Source organism: Muscardinus avellanarius (assembly GCF_963383645.1).
Source record: "Muscardinus avellanarius genome assembly, chromosome: 2".
In the NCBI taxonomy this organism is placed as follows: Eukaryota; Metazoa; Chordata; class Mammalia; order Rodentia; family Gliridae; genus Muscardinus; species Muscardinus avellanarius.
In genome coordinates, this window is record NC_137787.1 from 18,108,440 (window position 1) to 18,126,370 (window position 17,931).

A 17,931-nucleotide genomic window follows, 5' to 3' on the forward strand; every position below is an offset into this window, starting at 1 on the left:
ATAATACAGCATGATAGGATAAAATTATACTAAATTTAATATAATTTAGAATAAGATGATTAGGAAAAGCAAGCACCATAAAATCCAGGCAATAAAGAGAAGAATGAGCTGGGCGTGGTAGCTCACGCCTGTAATCCCAATACTTGGGAGGCTGAGACAGGAGGATCACAGGTTCATGACCAGCCTCAGCTACTTGGTGAGGCAATCTGCAACTTAGTGAGACTCTTATAAAATAAAAATGATATAGGGCTGGGGGTGTAGCTCAGAGGTAGAATGACCCTGGGTTTATTCTCTAGTACCACAAAATAAATAAACCAACCAACAAATAAAAAAAATGAGAGAGGATGACTTCAGAGCTCTCTAAGGTAAGAGGCAGAGAGGCTAGACTCCTCCACAGTGAGGCCAGCAGGTTTCTGGGTGGAGAGGACCACAGGTAATCCACAGACTATCTCTATGTTCTGTAGCAAGATGGGGTTCTCTGCGGGGTGAGCAGTTCCTCTGATTGGGTGCTAAGGGCAGCAAGCCCCTAGCCCCTGTCCTCCACCTCCTGCTGATGGCCACAGCGCTGGCAAGGTCACTTTAAGGGCAGTTTCTGTTCTGTCTGCTGCAAATGACCCCAGCTGGTCTCCCTACCTTGGATCTGATGCTGAACAAAAGCCAACATCCCCCCATCAGACAGAGCCTGGGTTCAGCCCTCCTCCTCCTCTTGCCTTCCTTCTTCTTTACCTCCTTTTTTTTCCAACTTTTATCTATTAAAATATGCTCCCCAGGAGCCTTTCATGTACTAGGTGTGATGCCAGGTGCTGGCTGGACAATGGGATTTATCAAAAGCAAATCATACATTGTGCACTTGATGTTTTGATTTATTTATTTTATTCCAGTTGACCGGTGAAGGAAGTAGTCTGCAAACAACTAAACAAATATGTGTTTTTCCTAAGGTCGACTGCTAAAAAGAAAACAACACTCTGAGAGCAAAATGGAGTCAGTCGTAATCTCAGACGGGCTGGGCATGGAAGGTCTCAAGAGATCTGTGCTGAGACCCAAGCAGGAGAAGGAGCCAGGGGAAGAATTTGGCAAAGAGCCCGAGAGCGCAGAGTGGTGCGAGAGGAGAGGGACTCCTCAGTCTGCCCCGGGGTCTGTGCTCCTTGGGCCGTTCGACCAGTCTGCGTCTGGATTTCCTCAGCGATACACAAAATGTAGCTGACAGTACCTTCCCCAGACACTGGGACTAATGATTAACCGAGATGCTCTATATCATAGATGCTTAAATCACGGAATTCCCCTCTTTAGTTTCCTTCTAGTATAGGTAATTTTTCTTCCAGAATTAAAGACAGGTGTAGCCTCCTGAGAATTTGATCTGCTGGAAATCTAAAACAGTTGCTTATCTTGCTTCTTTTATTTATTCAAAAAGTAGATATAGTTTATTGACCTGATAACGTACCCATCCAAAGCCAATGTTTAGGTAGTTTAAAACCTCAGGTTAATGCTTTTCAATTTTGTTTTTGTGTTTGTGTGATACTGGGAGTGTAAACTAGAAGGCTTCTACCTCTGGAAGGCTGCACCTCCAGACCTATTTTAGTTTTTACTTGGCAACAGGGTCTCACTAAGTCTGGAGAGCCTCACTAAGTTGGTAAGGCCGGCTTTGAACTTGCGATGCTCCTGTCTCAGCTTCCCAAGTGCTTGAATTACAAGTGTCCACCACCACCACCATGCTCACATCTTTTTTTTTTTTTTTTTATAATGTAGTCATTTTTTTTTTTTCTTTAGGTTCTGGGGATTGAATACAGGTACATTCTATATTTGAACTATAGCCCTAGCCCTCCCTAATTTGCTGAGGCTGGCCTTAAATCTCCAATCCTCTTGTCTCAACCTCCCCAATAGTAGGATTGCAGGCATGCGCCTCTATTCCTGTCTCTTTTAAACAAAGACTGAGCTACAAATCCTTAAATTAGAAAGGAAATTAATTTAAAAAAAATTAAACCCACTCTAACAAATACTAAAGAAATGACTGATTACTAATGTAGAAAATATAATGGGGGCCACATGGGTACCTGTATGTGTGGCAACTTATACTGAGTCTCCTGGCCGGGTGAGCATTGGTCTAAGAGAAGCAGAGGGATGTGCTTTTATACTTAATTTCATTTTTTTTAACTTTTTACTTTATCTGTCACAAAACTCATGCCTGAGAAACTATTTCCAAACTGAAACTAAATCTGTGAGCTATGGGATTTTACAGCCCACAGTGACACTGGGAAGACGTCAGGAAGTAACACTTTACAGCCTGCAAATGCAAAGCTTGGAAAAGTGGTCGCAAGTGGAGTGTGTTGACGACTCAGTGGCTCTCTGGGCTCCCTGGAAGTGCTCACTCATCCGTCCCTGCCAACTCCAGTCCCCTCGACAGCCAGCAATGTTCCTACCTCCAAAGCATGACATTTATTTTATTTGTTTTTCTCCTCCTGAAGGGTGATCAAATAAGGTAGAATGCCATACAAAGAAGCAGTGGTTTTATCTGATGAAGCTACGCAGTTATCAGAAAGCTACTCAGTGGGGAAATGTATAGTTAGTTGTGAATTTAAATGTGAACTGCTTTTAGCTGTCTTTTTTTGTAGCTGGAACTGAAATGCCTGACAAAGACAACTTAGAAGAGGGAAGATTTCTTTGGCTCAGGTATCAGAGGTTCGGTCCATAGTCAGCCGGCTCCAAGGCAGAAACATCACGGCGGCAGAGTGTGGTGGAGAACAACTGCTCGACTCAGGGCAGCTAGAAGCAGAGGGCGAAGGAGGGGGCCAGGTACAGAAGGAGCTCTCGAGGCCCCTCTCTCCAGCCATGTCCTCGACCTTGCTGCGTTGCCAACAAATCTCATTGCCAACAGATTTTCTGGAGGATATTCCATAGATAACACCATTACATGAAACTACCTGTGTGTCTGTCTGTCTGTCTGTCTGTCTATCTATCTGTTATCTCACCTGGGGAGGGGGTAGTGTAATAGGGGAATGTTTCTTTATGTAGATTACAGGGGTGAGGATGGGGTTGGGATAAGGGGAGGAAGGAATGCGGCCACCCATTTCTGTCAGATCTTTAACAATTTTTCTTGTTAGAGACTCCCATAAACCCCCTCCCCCCCTGACTTTTGATTGGTTTTTAGCTATACAATGAGTAGGCAAGTCAAATTAATGGTGTGACTTAGGGTTGGAAGAGGTCTTGCTTTCATTAAGAAAAAGACAAAAACATCTTCTGTGTTTCCTGCTCCATGACAAATGTGTCCTTGCTCTTATAAAAGTCTATCTGCTTTGCAGAAGAAATGAGGCATAGGATTGATGAGGGGATGATTTGAGAATTTCCCTCTGAGACTTCTCCATTGGTTCATGTGGAATTGAAATTTAGAGTGTAGGCATTGACCCCAGAGGCCTCTGTTAAAACATATATGTCACTGGATCCTTGAATGTTTCACCTAGGCTCCTGGTTACACTTCCGGAGGAGGGAGGTGGCTGTACACTGTTTTGGGGAGGGCAGCACTGGCCCTGTGGCCTTTATTCAGCCCCTTGGTCCGATGTTTTCTAGTTGTGTGAGCTGCATAGTTTATTAACCTTTCTGAGCACCACTCTCCTCAGCTATAAGATGGTGAAATGTCCTTACCTCACAGGTTTAAATTAAATCAAATGAGTCAATATATGGAGAGGATTTGGCATTGCATCTAGAACATAGATCACACTTTAAAAATGTTAGCTATTACTAGTAGCTTATCACATTTAGCAAACTGGAAGAACGAGACAGAGGCAAAGCTAGATTTGACAAGGGGAAGTGAAAGGGGTTATGGAATGAGAGGAGAGCTGTGATGGAGTCTGGACTTGTCTTTGAGGAATTCAGGGCAACCTAAGGGATGACCCTGATCACCCAGAGGCCTTGGCTACTATACAGAAAAGCAATAATCAAGGGTAAAGAAGAACAGCTATCACTCCACTAACAAACACTTAAATTTTACTTTTAATTAGGCACTTTTCTTGGTGTAGTGCAATGATTAATCCAATGAGTCCTTTTTCTAACCTTATAAAATAGATACTAATCCCATATATACACAAAGAAACTAAGAAACAGAGAGGTTAGGTAACTTGCCCTAAGATACACAGTGGGTGAATAGCAGAGCTTGGGTCTGGATCCAGGTTCCCGAGTCCATGATTAGAAACACTAAACTAAGCTTCATTTTGACTCAAGTCCTTGTGGCACCTGACCTGGTTGTTTGGAGGGGGAGCAAGAGATCCTAGTGTCACATGCTCCTTGTACTGTATTTATTCTCCCTTTCCTTATCTCCACTTTCTTGTATCACTACGTTAATGCATCTACTTGAAGCAACTGACTTCCCCTGTTCTTAAGCTTTAATGTGTCTTTGACTTTATGTATTTTTTATTGTTATTTTCCTAGAGATCTGGGGACTACTCAAATTTTATTTCATAACCCATATAAATTTATTGAAATTAGTATGCATTTCTCTAGGATTGACAGCATTTTCTCATTTGACTCCACACTCTCTGTAGTGGTACGGGAATGTGCCATTAAGCTGGTGGTTGTGATCACAATCTGCACCCATTTTGCAGCGATCTTCTTGTATTGTAAATTCTTATTGCTTCATGTGATTTGGAAAGCGGCAGTAATTCAACCGGCCCTATAACTGTTAAAATGAAGGTGCATTTCTTCTCCTGTTTTCTTTTATGCATGTGCCATGAAATTTTTTTTTTCACACAGGGGTGAATTTGTTACCTTTTTGGGACATAAACATTCAAAATCATGTGGTAATTTATGGACTTTATTAAACATTGCCAGCTCGGATGCTGCGAACCTTTTAAAAGACATCGAAAAACATAAAATGGTCGGATGCTGCGAACCTTTTAAAAGACATCGAAAAACATAAAATGGTCGCTATAAATCTGAGTGAAAGTTGCAATAGGGAAGTCCCAACTTGTTTTTACTAAGCCGTTATGACACTGATAGGGAAAATCATTTCACTTCAGTTGCCTAGATAGACACGTATTCATGCGTATGCCTTCTTTACTCCAGTGAATTGGCAGCACCCAACACCAACGCTAGCTCTTTCTCTATGAAACAATAGGACAGTCATGTAGGCTGCCACTCCCGTGAGTCATCCTCTGAGCTGGAGGCATCAATTTTAGAACATCGATTCCATGGGGACAACCATTTCATCTCTCACTGCTCCTTTGAGATGGAGGCTATTTTGACGGTGCTCCAACCGGCCATCTTAACGGACATTCGGATTCACAGAAAATAAACCACAGAAAACAGAAGAGATGTACCCGCATTTTAACAGTGACAAGGCCAGTTGAATTGCTAATTAGTCCTCCTTGTGATTTTGCCATCCTTCGTTTTAATTCTTATATGTTAATAAAAATGGCATCCACAGCCCAGTGACTTGGAAGTCAAATTCAATACCCAGTGCCTGCCTGCTGACGGTCTAACCTGCAGATAGGATGTGTGTGTAAGACCCAAGCATCCACCTTGGTTCCGGTGGCTGCAGGAGACTTTATTTTTCTTGTTTTTCTTCTGCAGTACAGAGGGAAGTGTGTTTTCTGTTTTGTTTTCCTATTAGGGTAACTTGAGAAAGGAGGATAGAGTAGAAAGAGAATGCTTCTGTTTGCCTTTCCCCTTTTCTTCCTTTTTGGGAAACCTACCTGACTGTTTCAGTGAAGTAAACGAGCTGGTGATTTGCAGAGTGCCCAAGGGATTTCCTCATGACAGGCACACGCTTCTCTTGGTCATCAAGGACCCTGTCCTTGCTTTGCATACATTTCTGTCAGTCCCAATGTGGCTAAAGGACTTTTCCTCCCTAACTGCCTTTTATTCTCAGATTTTAATATGTCAAAAGTAGAGTCACAATTGCTTAGTCCTGTAATAAATAGTGTGACTGGAAATAAAATGATAAACAAATTACTCATTCATTTTATTGTGTTAGAAAACCCAGCTCACTGCCTGTTTTTGCACCACTCTTGAGCAAAAAGTATGTTTTACATTTTTTAATAGGGGAAATATCCAAAGATGAGCAATAACCCACGGGAATGATATGAAATTCACATTTGTGACCATAAAGTTTTATTAGAAAACAGTTGCACCCATTGATTTATGTATTGTCTATGGCTGATTTCCCAGGGAAACAGCAGATATGAGTAGATATCACAGAAACCTGGAGGCAGGCACACCCTAAAACATTTATTTTCTAGCCCTTTATAAAAAAGAAAATTTCTTCTGGGTGTGGTGGCACATGCCTGTAATAGCAGTACTTGGGAGGTTGAGACAGGAGGATATTGGGTTCAGGGTCATCCTCAACAATTTAATGGGACCCTCTGTAATTTAGTTAGACCCTGTTTCAAAAAAATAAATAAAATAAAGGGATTGGAGTATAGCTCAGAAGTAAAACACTCCTGGATTCAACCCTAGTATTCCACCAAAATTTCTGACCACTAAGTTATAAGGATATCTGAAAGAGAGAAAGATAGAAATATATGGTTATGAGTTAGAGGTGTAGCTCAGTGGTTTTGATTCCCTGAGATGGAAGAGAGAGAGAGTGAGAGAAGGAGAGAGAGAGATTTAAATATAAGTAGTTATTAAAAGAAAATAAGACTTATAAACATATGCTGTAATCTTTTCTAATGAGATAAGAAATTGTAGTTCTATTCTCAGAACTTTTTTTTTTTTAGAAGAAACGAACTTTTTTTTTGAAGAAACTGACGTCTAGACATTCAAACATATTTTTATAAAATAAGCAGCCTTAACAAGAAGAGAGGAGGCAAGGGGCAATCCTGAGAAATAAAACGGACCAAATTCTGCTCTGTGTATACGTGAATATGCAACAGGGAATCCCACTATTATGTAGAGCCGTAATGCACCAATAAAAAGTCTTTACAAAATAATTATATTAAATATGATACATTTGCCTCTTGTCTTTCCTCAAATGACCATGTCTCCTGTTTCATATACCTGTAAAAAAGGGTTACATAAAATGTTCGATGCTTTTGTGTACTTTATGGAAGATTTGGCCTTGACATTATTGTTGCAGAAAGGAAACCTGGTTGTCTCTGCTTTGCTAGACAGATTCCCTCCGAAGACTATGGCCCTGGGAAAACAGAGTAACTGTACATCTACTTTCTATGTATGCCCCAGGGGTTTTCTTTACCAGAGCATATGATCTTAGAACAACTATGCGATGTTGGTTTTATAAAAAGCCCAATCGGTCAAATGAAGATCTTTGTGAGCACAGTTGTTCCTACTATTCAGACTACCCTTTCCTTTCCCGCCCTTGAAAGCCTTAATTACTCCTCTCTGTAAGTGATGAGAACCTTGAAGCCCAGTCATCTGCTCGTGGGGTGTTCATGCAGCTTAAGTATCATCGTCTCATCACCTTAGTCATTGCTCTGGCAGGCTGCAAGGGCTGGTGCATCAATCTTGCCACCTAAGTCATGTCTTCCAATACTGTATCGTTCCCGTAGCTTGTCTCTGAACTCCCTCCAACTTATCTACTCACTGCATTCTCTCTGGGCCTGTGACGCCCCAACTTGACTGCGGTATTCTAGGTGTGATTTCACCAGCCCACAGCTCAGTGCTTTCTCTAAGACATAATTCAAGACAGAACTGGCCCTCCTCTTTCTACTCCATAGCACAATATAAAACACAAACAAATATGTGAATTATCACCATGCCTCCTCTCTGCCCTTGCTAGTCTTCGCACATAGCCACCATTCCCAGGGCTGGAAAACTCGAAAGGTGTAGCTAGGTGCAGTGGTGCTTCTTTGTAATCCTAGTACTTGGGAGGTGGAGACAGGAGGGTTGGAGGTTTGATTCCAGCCTCAACAACTTAGCTAGAGCCTCAGAAACTTAGGGCTACCCTGTTGTATGAATATAATGCACCAATAAAAAAGTAAAAATTAAAAAAATAAAAATAAAAAAATAAAATGCTGGCTATGTGTGAAGACTAGCAAAGGCAGAAAGAAGGCATGGTGATGATTTATATATTTGTTTGTGTTTTATACTGTGCTATGGAGTAGAAAGAGGAGGGCCAGTTCTGTCTTGAATTATGCCTTAGAGAAAGAACTGAGCTGTTAGAAAAAAAATAAAAAGTAAATAAAAAAGTAAATAAAAAGGTTGATGAGAGAGTTTGTGGTAGAACATCCCTAGGTCCAATCCCTAATAACACACACACACACACACACACACACACACACACACACACACACACAACTCATGTACTTTACCCTGCATGAAAATTTAAAGATAAACAATCTTGAAGTTCTTCGTCCTCTTCTGCAAGATCTAAACTCCTGTGGGTAGTGCTTTTAATTTTTCAGTACTCACTAAGTCTTCTCCACAGCAAATCATTCCTCTAACACACATCTCTCCTACTGATATTTCTTTTTCTTCAGTCTTTAGTTTGAACAATTGGATTTGACCTTCATTTAATATTTTTAGATAAAAGATAATTAAGACTTCCATGGGACAATCCAGACAGAAACTGATATAAAAAAAGAATTGTCTAGTCTTTCTCTCTGAAAAACTGTATACATGCACAGTTTTATACACAGAGCTATATAGATGAGGATGGTCTTGAGAGATGTCTTCGGTGATTTCCTTACATGGGAAAGTGCCCGAAGAAGAGTTAGGTTCCAGAACCAGATATTTCTATCAGTTTCAAACTTCCACGAGGGTATGGACATTAGTCTGATGAAGGGAGTAGAAAAAGATATCCCCGCACATACTAATTTGAGCAGCAAAATGATCTGGAGAAGTTGGGGATCTTGATAAGTGGGACCCAGTAATTGCTGGACTATTACAATCAGGGCAAGGCATCTGCTAGTTAATTACCTTTTCCTGAATAAATAATTACAGTTTTTCCATGTTCCCATAGTTTATCATTTCTGGCTGTGATTATCTTCTTCATCTTCATCTTTCCCAGCTTTGAGACCAGAGAGAAACTGATTTAAAAAAAAAAAAAAGAATTACCTAGTTTCTCTCTCTGAAAAACAAACCAGAACAATTCAGAGTAAAGAACATTTGGTTGAATAGGCCGTGAATTTGGCATCTAAGGAATCTAAAGGAGCAGAAAGGTGATTTGCTATTCAAGGTGCAATTCAATCTAACCACCCAAACTTGTTGTTCCTTGGTAAATGTGGTGAAAATCAAGGGGATATAAGTATGTTTTCAGGAACTAATGGTCTAGTGAAATAGACTTACACATAAATAAAAAAATATAAAAAAGGCAAGAGGAACAGAGCTGGCGTATTTTAACTCAGCCCTGCATTGGGAATGGTAGAGGACAAGGGATCAATTTTATTTATTTATTTATTTATTTGTTTGTTTGTTTGTTTGTTTATTTATTTATTTAGTGAGTCTGGGGATAGAAACCAAGGATATTTGAGCTCCGAGCTACACCCACAGCTCTATTTTTTATTCTTTATTTTGAAACAGGGTCTCACTGATTGCAAAGGGCCTCACTAAGTAGCTGAGGCTGTTCTTGAACTGTGATCCTCTTGTCTCAGCCTCCCAAATGCTGGGATTACAAGTGCATGCCACCATGCCTGACTATGTAAGATTAATCTTATGAGACTGACAAGCTGCCTACTGCACTAAAAAGGAAAGTTTAAATTAAATTTTAAAGGAAATACATAGAAACCGAAGATATAATTTTTTTTACTGTATTAGATTCCTATGTATCTTTGGGTTATGCGTACCCCGCATTGCAAACCTCATACTTCAGTAAACTTCAATAGAAAATCTGGAAACCATCATGGCTCAAGTTCAGGATGGTTGGGCAGCAGAAACAAGAGGTGTTGCTGAGAAGTTAAACTGTGGTTAAAGAACAGTGGAAGATGTCCTGTGGGCAGTGTTTTTCAAAATGTATTCCACTGAATATTAGCAGGGATTCATTAAAAAATTCCACTGTCAAGTTTATGTGAAGAATGTAGGCTTATAGTATACAATTGTAGCTGGGCATAGTGTCTCACACCTGTAATCCCAGTAATCAGGAGGCTGAAATAGGAGGAGCATGGTTCAAGACCAACCTCTACAACTCAGTGAGACTGTACATTTCTATGTTTATAGCTGCACAATTTACAATTGCCAAACTATGGAACCAGCTGAGATTTTCATCAAGAGATGAATACATTACAAAACTAATGCAGATGTACACAATGAAATTTTACTCAGCCATAAAGAATGGAATTATGTCATTTGCAGGGAAATGGATGGAACTGGAGAAGATTATGCTAAGTGAGGTTAGTTAAAAAAAAGTGAAAAGTCAGATGCTTCTCCCTAAGAGTGGAAGATAGGGAGAAAATGGGACACAGGAGGGACCCCAGATAAAGGAGGAGAAAACTTAGATGATTGAAAAGGCGACCTAACTGAAGGAGATAGACGGGGGGCAGGGGGACACCCTAATGGACATGATGTACACACACAGACTTATCAAAGTCAGTCACTTTGCTGAGCAAAGGAAGGAGGGTAGGTGGAGGGAAGAGGGCGGGAACTGGGGAGGGCTCAATGAGTGTTGTACACATGTATGTCTCTACCACCCCAAACTACATCAAGATGTATGATTACAATGCACCAATAAAAATAAATAAAAAGTTTTTAAATGGGTGGGGGGTGTATTTCAGTGTTTTTTAGTGCTGCTGAGTTCAATCCTCAGTACCACACACTCATACTCACATGCTCTATTGCCATAGAATAAGTATTGTGTGATCGTACGGATCCTCATAAGTACATATTTTCTGTTCAGCTAATCTCCCGAGTTGAGAGACAGTGTTTTCTATTTCATTTTCATTCAATAATGATAACTACTGAAGGAGTGTGCAAATATTAGGTTCATAAAAATTGTCACTACATTAGGAGTCGAATTCTGGCATTTAGAGATAGAAACAATGTGACTTAATTTAACTTTAGTTCAAAAAACATTTCTCCTCAGGCCGGGCATGGTGGCGCACGCTTGTAATCCCCGCGCTTGGGAGGCGGAGACAGGAGGATCGCGCAGGTTCGAAGCCAGTCGCGCTGGCGTAAGAGACCCTGTTTCAGAAATATAAAAATAGGTCTGGGAGTGTAGTGTAGCCCGGAGGTAGAAGGGCTTCCAGGAACCCCAGTACCACCAAAAAAAGAAAAAAAAAATTTTCTCCTTTGCCTTATCTGATTTTCACATTCTCCCACTACACATTAGTTAATGAGTTACTCCATAATTTTGTTTTGAATTGACATTAGTAATATCAAACCACTTTTTGCAGGCCACTTATTTATGGAAGTAAAATCAGTCAGCAGAGCCGGGCATGGTGGGGCACGCTTGTAATCCCAGCACTTGGGAGGCTGAGACCAGAGGATCGCGGTTTGCGGACAGCCTCAGCTACTTAGTGAGGCCCTCTGCAACTCAGTGAGACCTGGTTTCAAAATAAAGAATAAAAAATAGGGCAGGCGGTGTAGCTCGGAGGTCAAATGCCCCTGGGCTCCATCCCCAGACCCACACACACAAAAAAAATCAGTCAGCAGTTGGTTGTCAGCTGAAAGTTCTTCAAGACTCCAAATTCTGAAAATTTCCACCATTATATTAAATGCTAAAATTAAGACCTAGCATCTCCAGAGGACCATTCAAAATGTGCTGGTATTTCATCTTCCGAGGAGCAGAATATCCAGATGAGTAAAATTGCTCTTTTCGTGCCTAAGCGTATTTGAGTTTTCTGTTTGGAGAATAAGATTTCTGAAATGCTCTACACAGCCTTGCTGTGACAAAGGTGGCATAACAAATACAAGTTAACCTTTATCTAACGACACAGAGTTGTAATTATTGTCATTAATCACTGTACTGTGATTGATGACACCAGGATATACTTGGGAGTTCTTGCTAAATAAAGTTGCTTTCTCTCCTATACTAACTGCCCTTAAGCTGACTTTTTGCAAAGTAATTGTGTTTGGTTTTTATAATTGATCTTTACATGCTTTAAGGTCGAGTGTTTAAAGATATGAACATACACACATACATGTTTATACACAGATAGGTATTTATGAAAATATGTGTATATGCACACAATATATTGATGTATAAATGCATATTGCTACTACCCAAGAGCTTGTCTCTAGCAACCTCCAACCTCTCTCTTCTGACTGAGCAAGATAAACTTGTCCTTTGAAAACTGAATGTAAGTAGTATCCCAGTGAGTCCTGAGCTCTGCTGTCGTGTAGCTCATGTTCTCTATTTGGGTCTTCCAAAAAAATCAGCTCTGCTGATTCATTGTTTTATGAATTTATTAAGCACTTAACAAGTAACAGGTAACCTGGACTTGGCGGTATATGCATGTAATCCCAGTACTTGGGAGGCTGAGACAGGAAAACCAAAGGCTCAAGGCCATCCTTAAGGACTTAATGAGGCTCTCAGCAACCTAGTAAGACCTCGTTTCAAAATAAAATAAAAATAGCTGGGTGTGGTGGCACACACTTGTAATCCCAGCACTTGGGAGGCTGAGACAGGAGGATCGAGGTTCTCAGACAGCCTCAGCTACTAGTTATGGAGGCCCTTCACAACTCAGTGAGACCCTGTTTTAGAATAAAGAATAGAAATAGGGCTGGAGGTGTAGTTTGGAGGTAGAATGCCCCTGGGTTCCATCCCCAGTACCACAAAAATAAAATAAAATAAAATAAAATAAAATAAAATAAAATAAAATAAAATAAAATAAAATAAAATAAAATAGTAAAATAAAATAAAATAAAATAAAAATAGGGCTGGAGTAGTAGCCCAGAGGTAGAACACTCCTGGATTCAGTCCTGAGTACTACAAAAAGAAAACATGAAAAAAGTAATAGGTATTTTCACATAGAAATTTTCCCCTTGATTCATGTAATGAGAATGCAAATAAGATATAGTTAACTATATTTTCATGTGAGTAGGGTTTTCAGATTTAGTAAATAAAAGTGCAGGACTTGCAGTTAATGTTGAATTTCACATAAATAAGTGAATGCTTATGTGTTAGTATAAGTATTTTCCCTGAGACAAATTTGTGAGGGGCATACTTACACTAAGAATTACTTGTTTCTTTGAAATTCATTCTTAATTGAATGTTCTGTATTTCATCTGGCAATATTACATATTAGAAGATAAATCTGAAGAAGTTTAGAAACCTACACCAATCTGCATCGCTAGAAAGAATTAGGGCTGGGACATGGCCACATGCCTTTTAGGGCTTGCGATTATTCTCTATATTACTACAGGGTTGAAAGTATATCTTATAAATAAGTAGTACATTAGTATTTGTGAGTTACTGGATGATGCACCTGTCAAAGCATCATCATTCTAGTTTCTTAGGGTTGCATAATAGCTGAATGACTTAGAACAACATAAATGTAGATTCACTTAGCTTTGAAGACCCAGAGTTCAAAATCAGGGTATTGGTGGGGCCATTCTTTCTCTCCGAAGGCACTGGGCTAGGGGGGGTCCTTCCTGCCTCTTATCTTTCTGTGTTTGTTGATGATCTTTTTTTCTTTCCTAACACAGCAAAACTCCAATCCTTATTTCTATTTCACATGACCTCCTTTCTGGGCCTAAATTATCTTTGTCTTTCTTAGAAGAACAGTAGTTGTTAAATTGGAGCCTGCTATGATTTCTTCTTAACTTGACTATGTTAACTGGCTGTCTATTACTATCACAAATACTTGAAATAGATTCTTTTATTTAAAAAAAATAAACCTTTTATTTTGGCTCACTGTCTTGGAAGCTTTGGCCCATGATGTGTTTGCCTTGCTGCCTCCTGGCCTGTGGTGAGCAGAACTTCACGGCAGGAGCCTGTGGTAGAGGAAGGTGCTCACATGGGGGCTAGGAATGACATAGAGAGAAAGGATGTGGCTGGGATCTCAATATCCCCGTCAAAGTCACATCCCCAACACCTAGGAGAACTACATGAGGCTTTACCTCTTAAAGTGCCTGCCATCTCCCAATAACTCCTAACTGGGGACCAAGACTTTAATACATGGCCCTTTGGGAAGCATTTGTGATTCAAACCATGGTATCTATAGGGGCAATGTTCTTAATAAAGTCACATTTATAGGTGTTGGTGGCTTGGACTTGAACATGTTTTGTAGGGGACACAATTCCACCCATAAATACGAAATATATATATATATATATATATATATATATATATATATATATATTTGTAATATATATTATAATATATAATTGTAATATATAATATATACACACATATTTGTAATAATATATAATAACATTATATATATATATATATTATATTTCATATATATATATTCTCTCCGACCTAGAAAACTCGGGATGTCAAACACAGGACCCATAGGTGTAAGTGGATGTCAGACACCTCCTGCTTCTCAAGGCTCAGGGGATAGGCTATTATTATAATAGAGATAGACGCCTAGCACACATATGTTTACCACCACCAGATACTCTTGGAAGCTGTGCATATGTAGAGTCAGGAGACAAGTACTATGCTTTTTACCCTATTTGATAGATGAAGAAATTAACACAAAGATGCTACATTGTTTTCTTCAGGTCACGAAACCTGCGGTACCATTGAGGTGTGGACCCAGGCAATCCAACCCTGAAGTTCACATTCTTAATAATTTTCTGCAGGCAGAGGGGAAGGCAATTGGAGGAAGCAATGAGAAAGAAAGAGCACTGCACTCTTCTCCTGGTTCTTGTCTCGCCCCTGCCTTGGCTGCTGCCCTTCCACGCGTTCTAGATGGAGCAGAGGGCCTCAACACGCAGGGAGCGTCAGGCTCACCAGGAGGACGTGTTGAGACATAGCTGTGTGGGTTTCAGATTCCACAGGTCTCAGGTGAGGTCAGAGAATTTGCATTTCTCATGAGTTCCCAGGTGAGGCTGATGCTGCTAACTGGTTCAGAGGAAGCTGGGATGAGGCTGGAGTAGGAAGGGCCCCGCATGCAAAGGAGAGGCAGTGAGGAGCTGGAAAAGTATAATGGGCCAGTTTATAAGCCCAACTGCCCTTCTAAAATAATTATGTGAAAGTGGGTGTATATGTAAACACACACACACACACACACACACACACACATTTTCTTTCATCATCTATTACATAGGTTCCTGGATTTATAACAATCAGAAAGTAGCATAAGATTCGGACCTTTGGAGCAGAGGACATTGATTGTAGTCTAGGTTTTTTTTTTTTTTTCCAAACTGGTCAGATATTGCTTATCTCTAAGGAATACCCCTCTCTCCTTCCAGCATAAAATAAGGAAACCGAAAATAGCTAACTGCTGGACATGGTGGTACATGCTTGTAATCCCTATACTTGGGAGGCTGAGAGAGGAGGATGGCAGAGTCATGGCCAGCCTCAACTACTTAGTGAGATCCCTGCAATTTGGTGAGACCGTATTTCAAAATAAAAAAAAAATTAAAAATGGGGCTGGAGAAGTAGTTTGGACATAGACTGTCCCTGGTTTCCAACCCCAGTACAAAAAAAAAAAAAAGCTAAGTACCTTGTAATATCTAGATATTAACTGTCATTTTTTAGAAAAATGATAAGGAAAATAATCCCTAATATTTTCCCTTATTAATTTTTATACAAACCCATGTGATTATTATAAAAACAATAAAATAATCAGACAAGCTAAAAGCAGGCATTGCTCACAAAATACTTACCAGACATAGGCATTAATATTTTTAATATTCTTTCAAAAGAAGATACAATGAGTATACCTACACTAGTGTGTATACAAGTTGGTGGTCTTTTTTTTAGCAGTATTTCATGCTTTTGTTTGTATACTAATAAAGGTCCATTTATGTTACCATTTTTAATATTTCCATCGTATCACACGGTATGATTATTTTATAATTTATATAGCACATTCCTTATTTTTAGGGATGTAAACTGTCTTTCATTTGGGGCTAATGGTAGTGGTGATGAACACCCCAACACCTATGCTGTGATGCACTTGTCCATTCTAGAAATGGAGTTGCTGGGTCAGAGAGTAATCCTGTCTTTAAGATTCATAAAATATTAAATCAGAAGAGGCTGTAAGACATGTCAAGCAATACCTCTTGGATATAAATATATTTAGAAAGGTCATGTATCTTTGGTTATTCTTTGTGTGCATAATGCAGCGAAGAAAACCATAAAGATATACCCTGACACATGACCAAGTGTTAATCTCTTTTCTTGGATAAGAATGATCTTTCAATTTCACTTTTTTATAGTTCTCTCTTTTTTTCTAATTAATCTACACTTGGCGCACTGGGGAGTTAGTTGAGATTTCCTGTAAAAGCAGCCTGGATCTCAGGATACAGCTCCTGCCCGCCCCCCTGGAAGCTGAAACCAGAAAGGTGAATAGGGAACATCTGTGTGGGGACACAGACAGCCAGAGAGGAATTTTTTTTTTTCTTTTTCTTTCTAGACAGCAGAGAAGAATTTGTCTTGAAAGGAAAAAGAGCTTTAGTGAAGTTCAAATGAAATACATACATCAATTCCCTCAGGTCCTTGGGCCTCATCATGCTCTCACAGAAAAGAGGAAAGATAGTCTGAAAAATCAAATAAGGACAGTGCGGAGACCAGCAGGCAGTGCCTGCACAGAGGGCTGTTTGAGGGGTTTGGGTAATGACAGTGTGGCGCTGAATTTCCTTTTGTGAACCAAGGACCATGGAGCTGATTCAACATCCTTTAGCCAGAAGGCTGTGAGGGGCGAGCTGCTGGAAGCTGGGGCTTCAGGGAGCCTTTCCTGACTGAGAGCCCATTCAGACAGGGGGACCAGTGAGCCACAGCCTGGCTGGTGTGTAGATAGGGCAGTGTCAGGACTGGGTGCAGCAGCCCCTGCCAGCGCCCTGAGCACCCAGACTGATAGGAGGAGGTGGAAGCTTCCAAACAGGCTCGGTCTGGGCTTGCAGGAAATGTGAGAGGCAGCAGCCGGGTGGAGGAGAGGAGAGAGCTGTTCTGCGTGGGAAGGTATCTTCTGATTGATTCCCTGGTACACAAGCTGGTGACGTTAGTCAATCAGCACAGGATCTGTGTGGGGTGGAGAAAGGGAGTGGGAGGAGAGAAGGAAGGTGGAAATTGTGCCAGGAGAACTTGCGGTGCCTTCCAGAGCATGGGCTGGAAGAAAACAGTGTAAACCTGCAGGAGAAAAGACGGCCCAGGCCCCGCTGGGAACACTAGATGTGGTGCAGCTCTTTGGCCCGAGCTGACCTTTGCATCAAGTGGGGCTCACATCCAGGGAGCTGCTGCCTGTGGAAGTGTTTTGCACCCTGCAGGGCATGAAGGAAGGTCCTCTTCCTTCCCTCTGTGAGGAGGACACAGGGGCCTCTCCTGACTGTGACTGCATTTATAGCCCTGGGAGGCCAGTGCGCCGTGGGGGTCCTGGAGAACTGGGGCAGCCCTTGTCCTTGGCCCCCGCTTTGATTTTCCATGGGCCTATCAATAGGGCCAGCACAGTTCCAGCACCCCCATGGAGATCAAGAGGTAGAAGAGGATTCTGAGGAGGTGGGGTATAGGAAGTTCTCGCATTTTTCCAGTGAAGAGAAAAAGGATCTAACTTATTAAAGAGACTTCTTGACATGCAGAGAGAAAATAATTTAAGTAAAAGTGAACAGATGAACACATAAGGAAGAAGTCACAGATTCCATATGAGACTAATTCTCAGAAAGGGCTACAGCATTGTAAGAGTGAAATAGAATCTAGAAAAGTGTCTGAAATCATATCCACCCCAGTGGTTTGTATTTCCAAGGTACCACGAGGCAGCATCTCTGGGTCCTTCTTGCCCTAAGTCTTCTGCTCCTTAAGCAGCTTGCTTTGGCCTAGCAGTCCCCAAGCAAAGAGGCCTCCTTGGCCCTTCTATCTAGGATGACAACCATTTTCCTGGTACTTACACTACTATCTCTACTCCAGCCCATCACAGAACTTGCCCCGAGGTTACAAGTTAT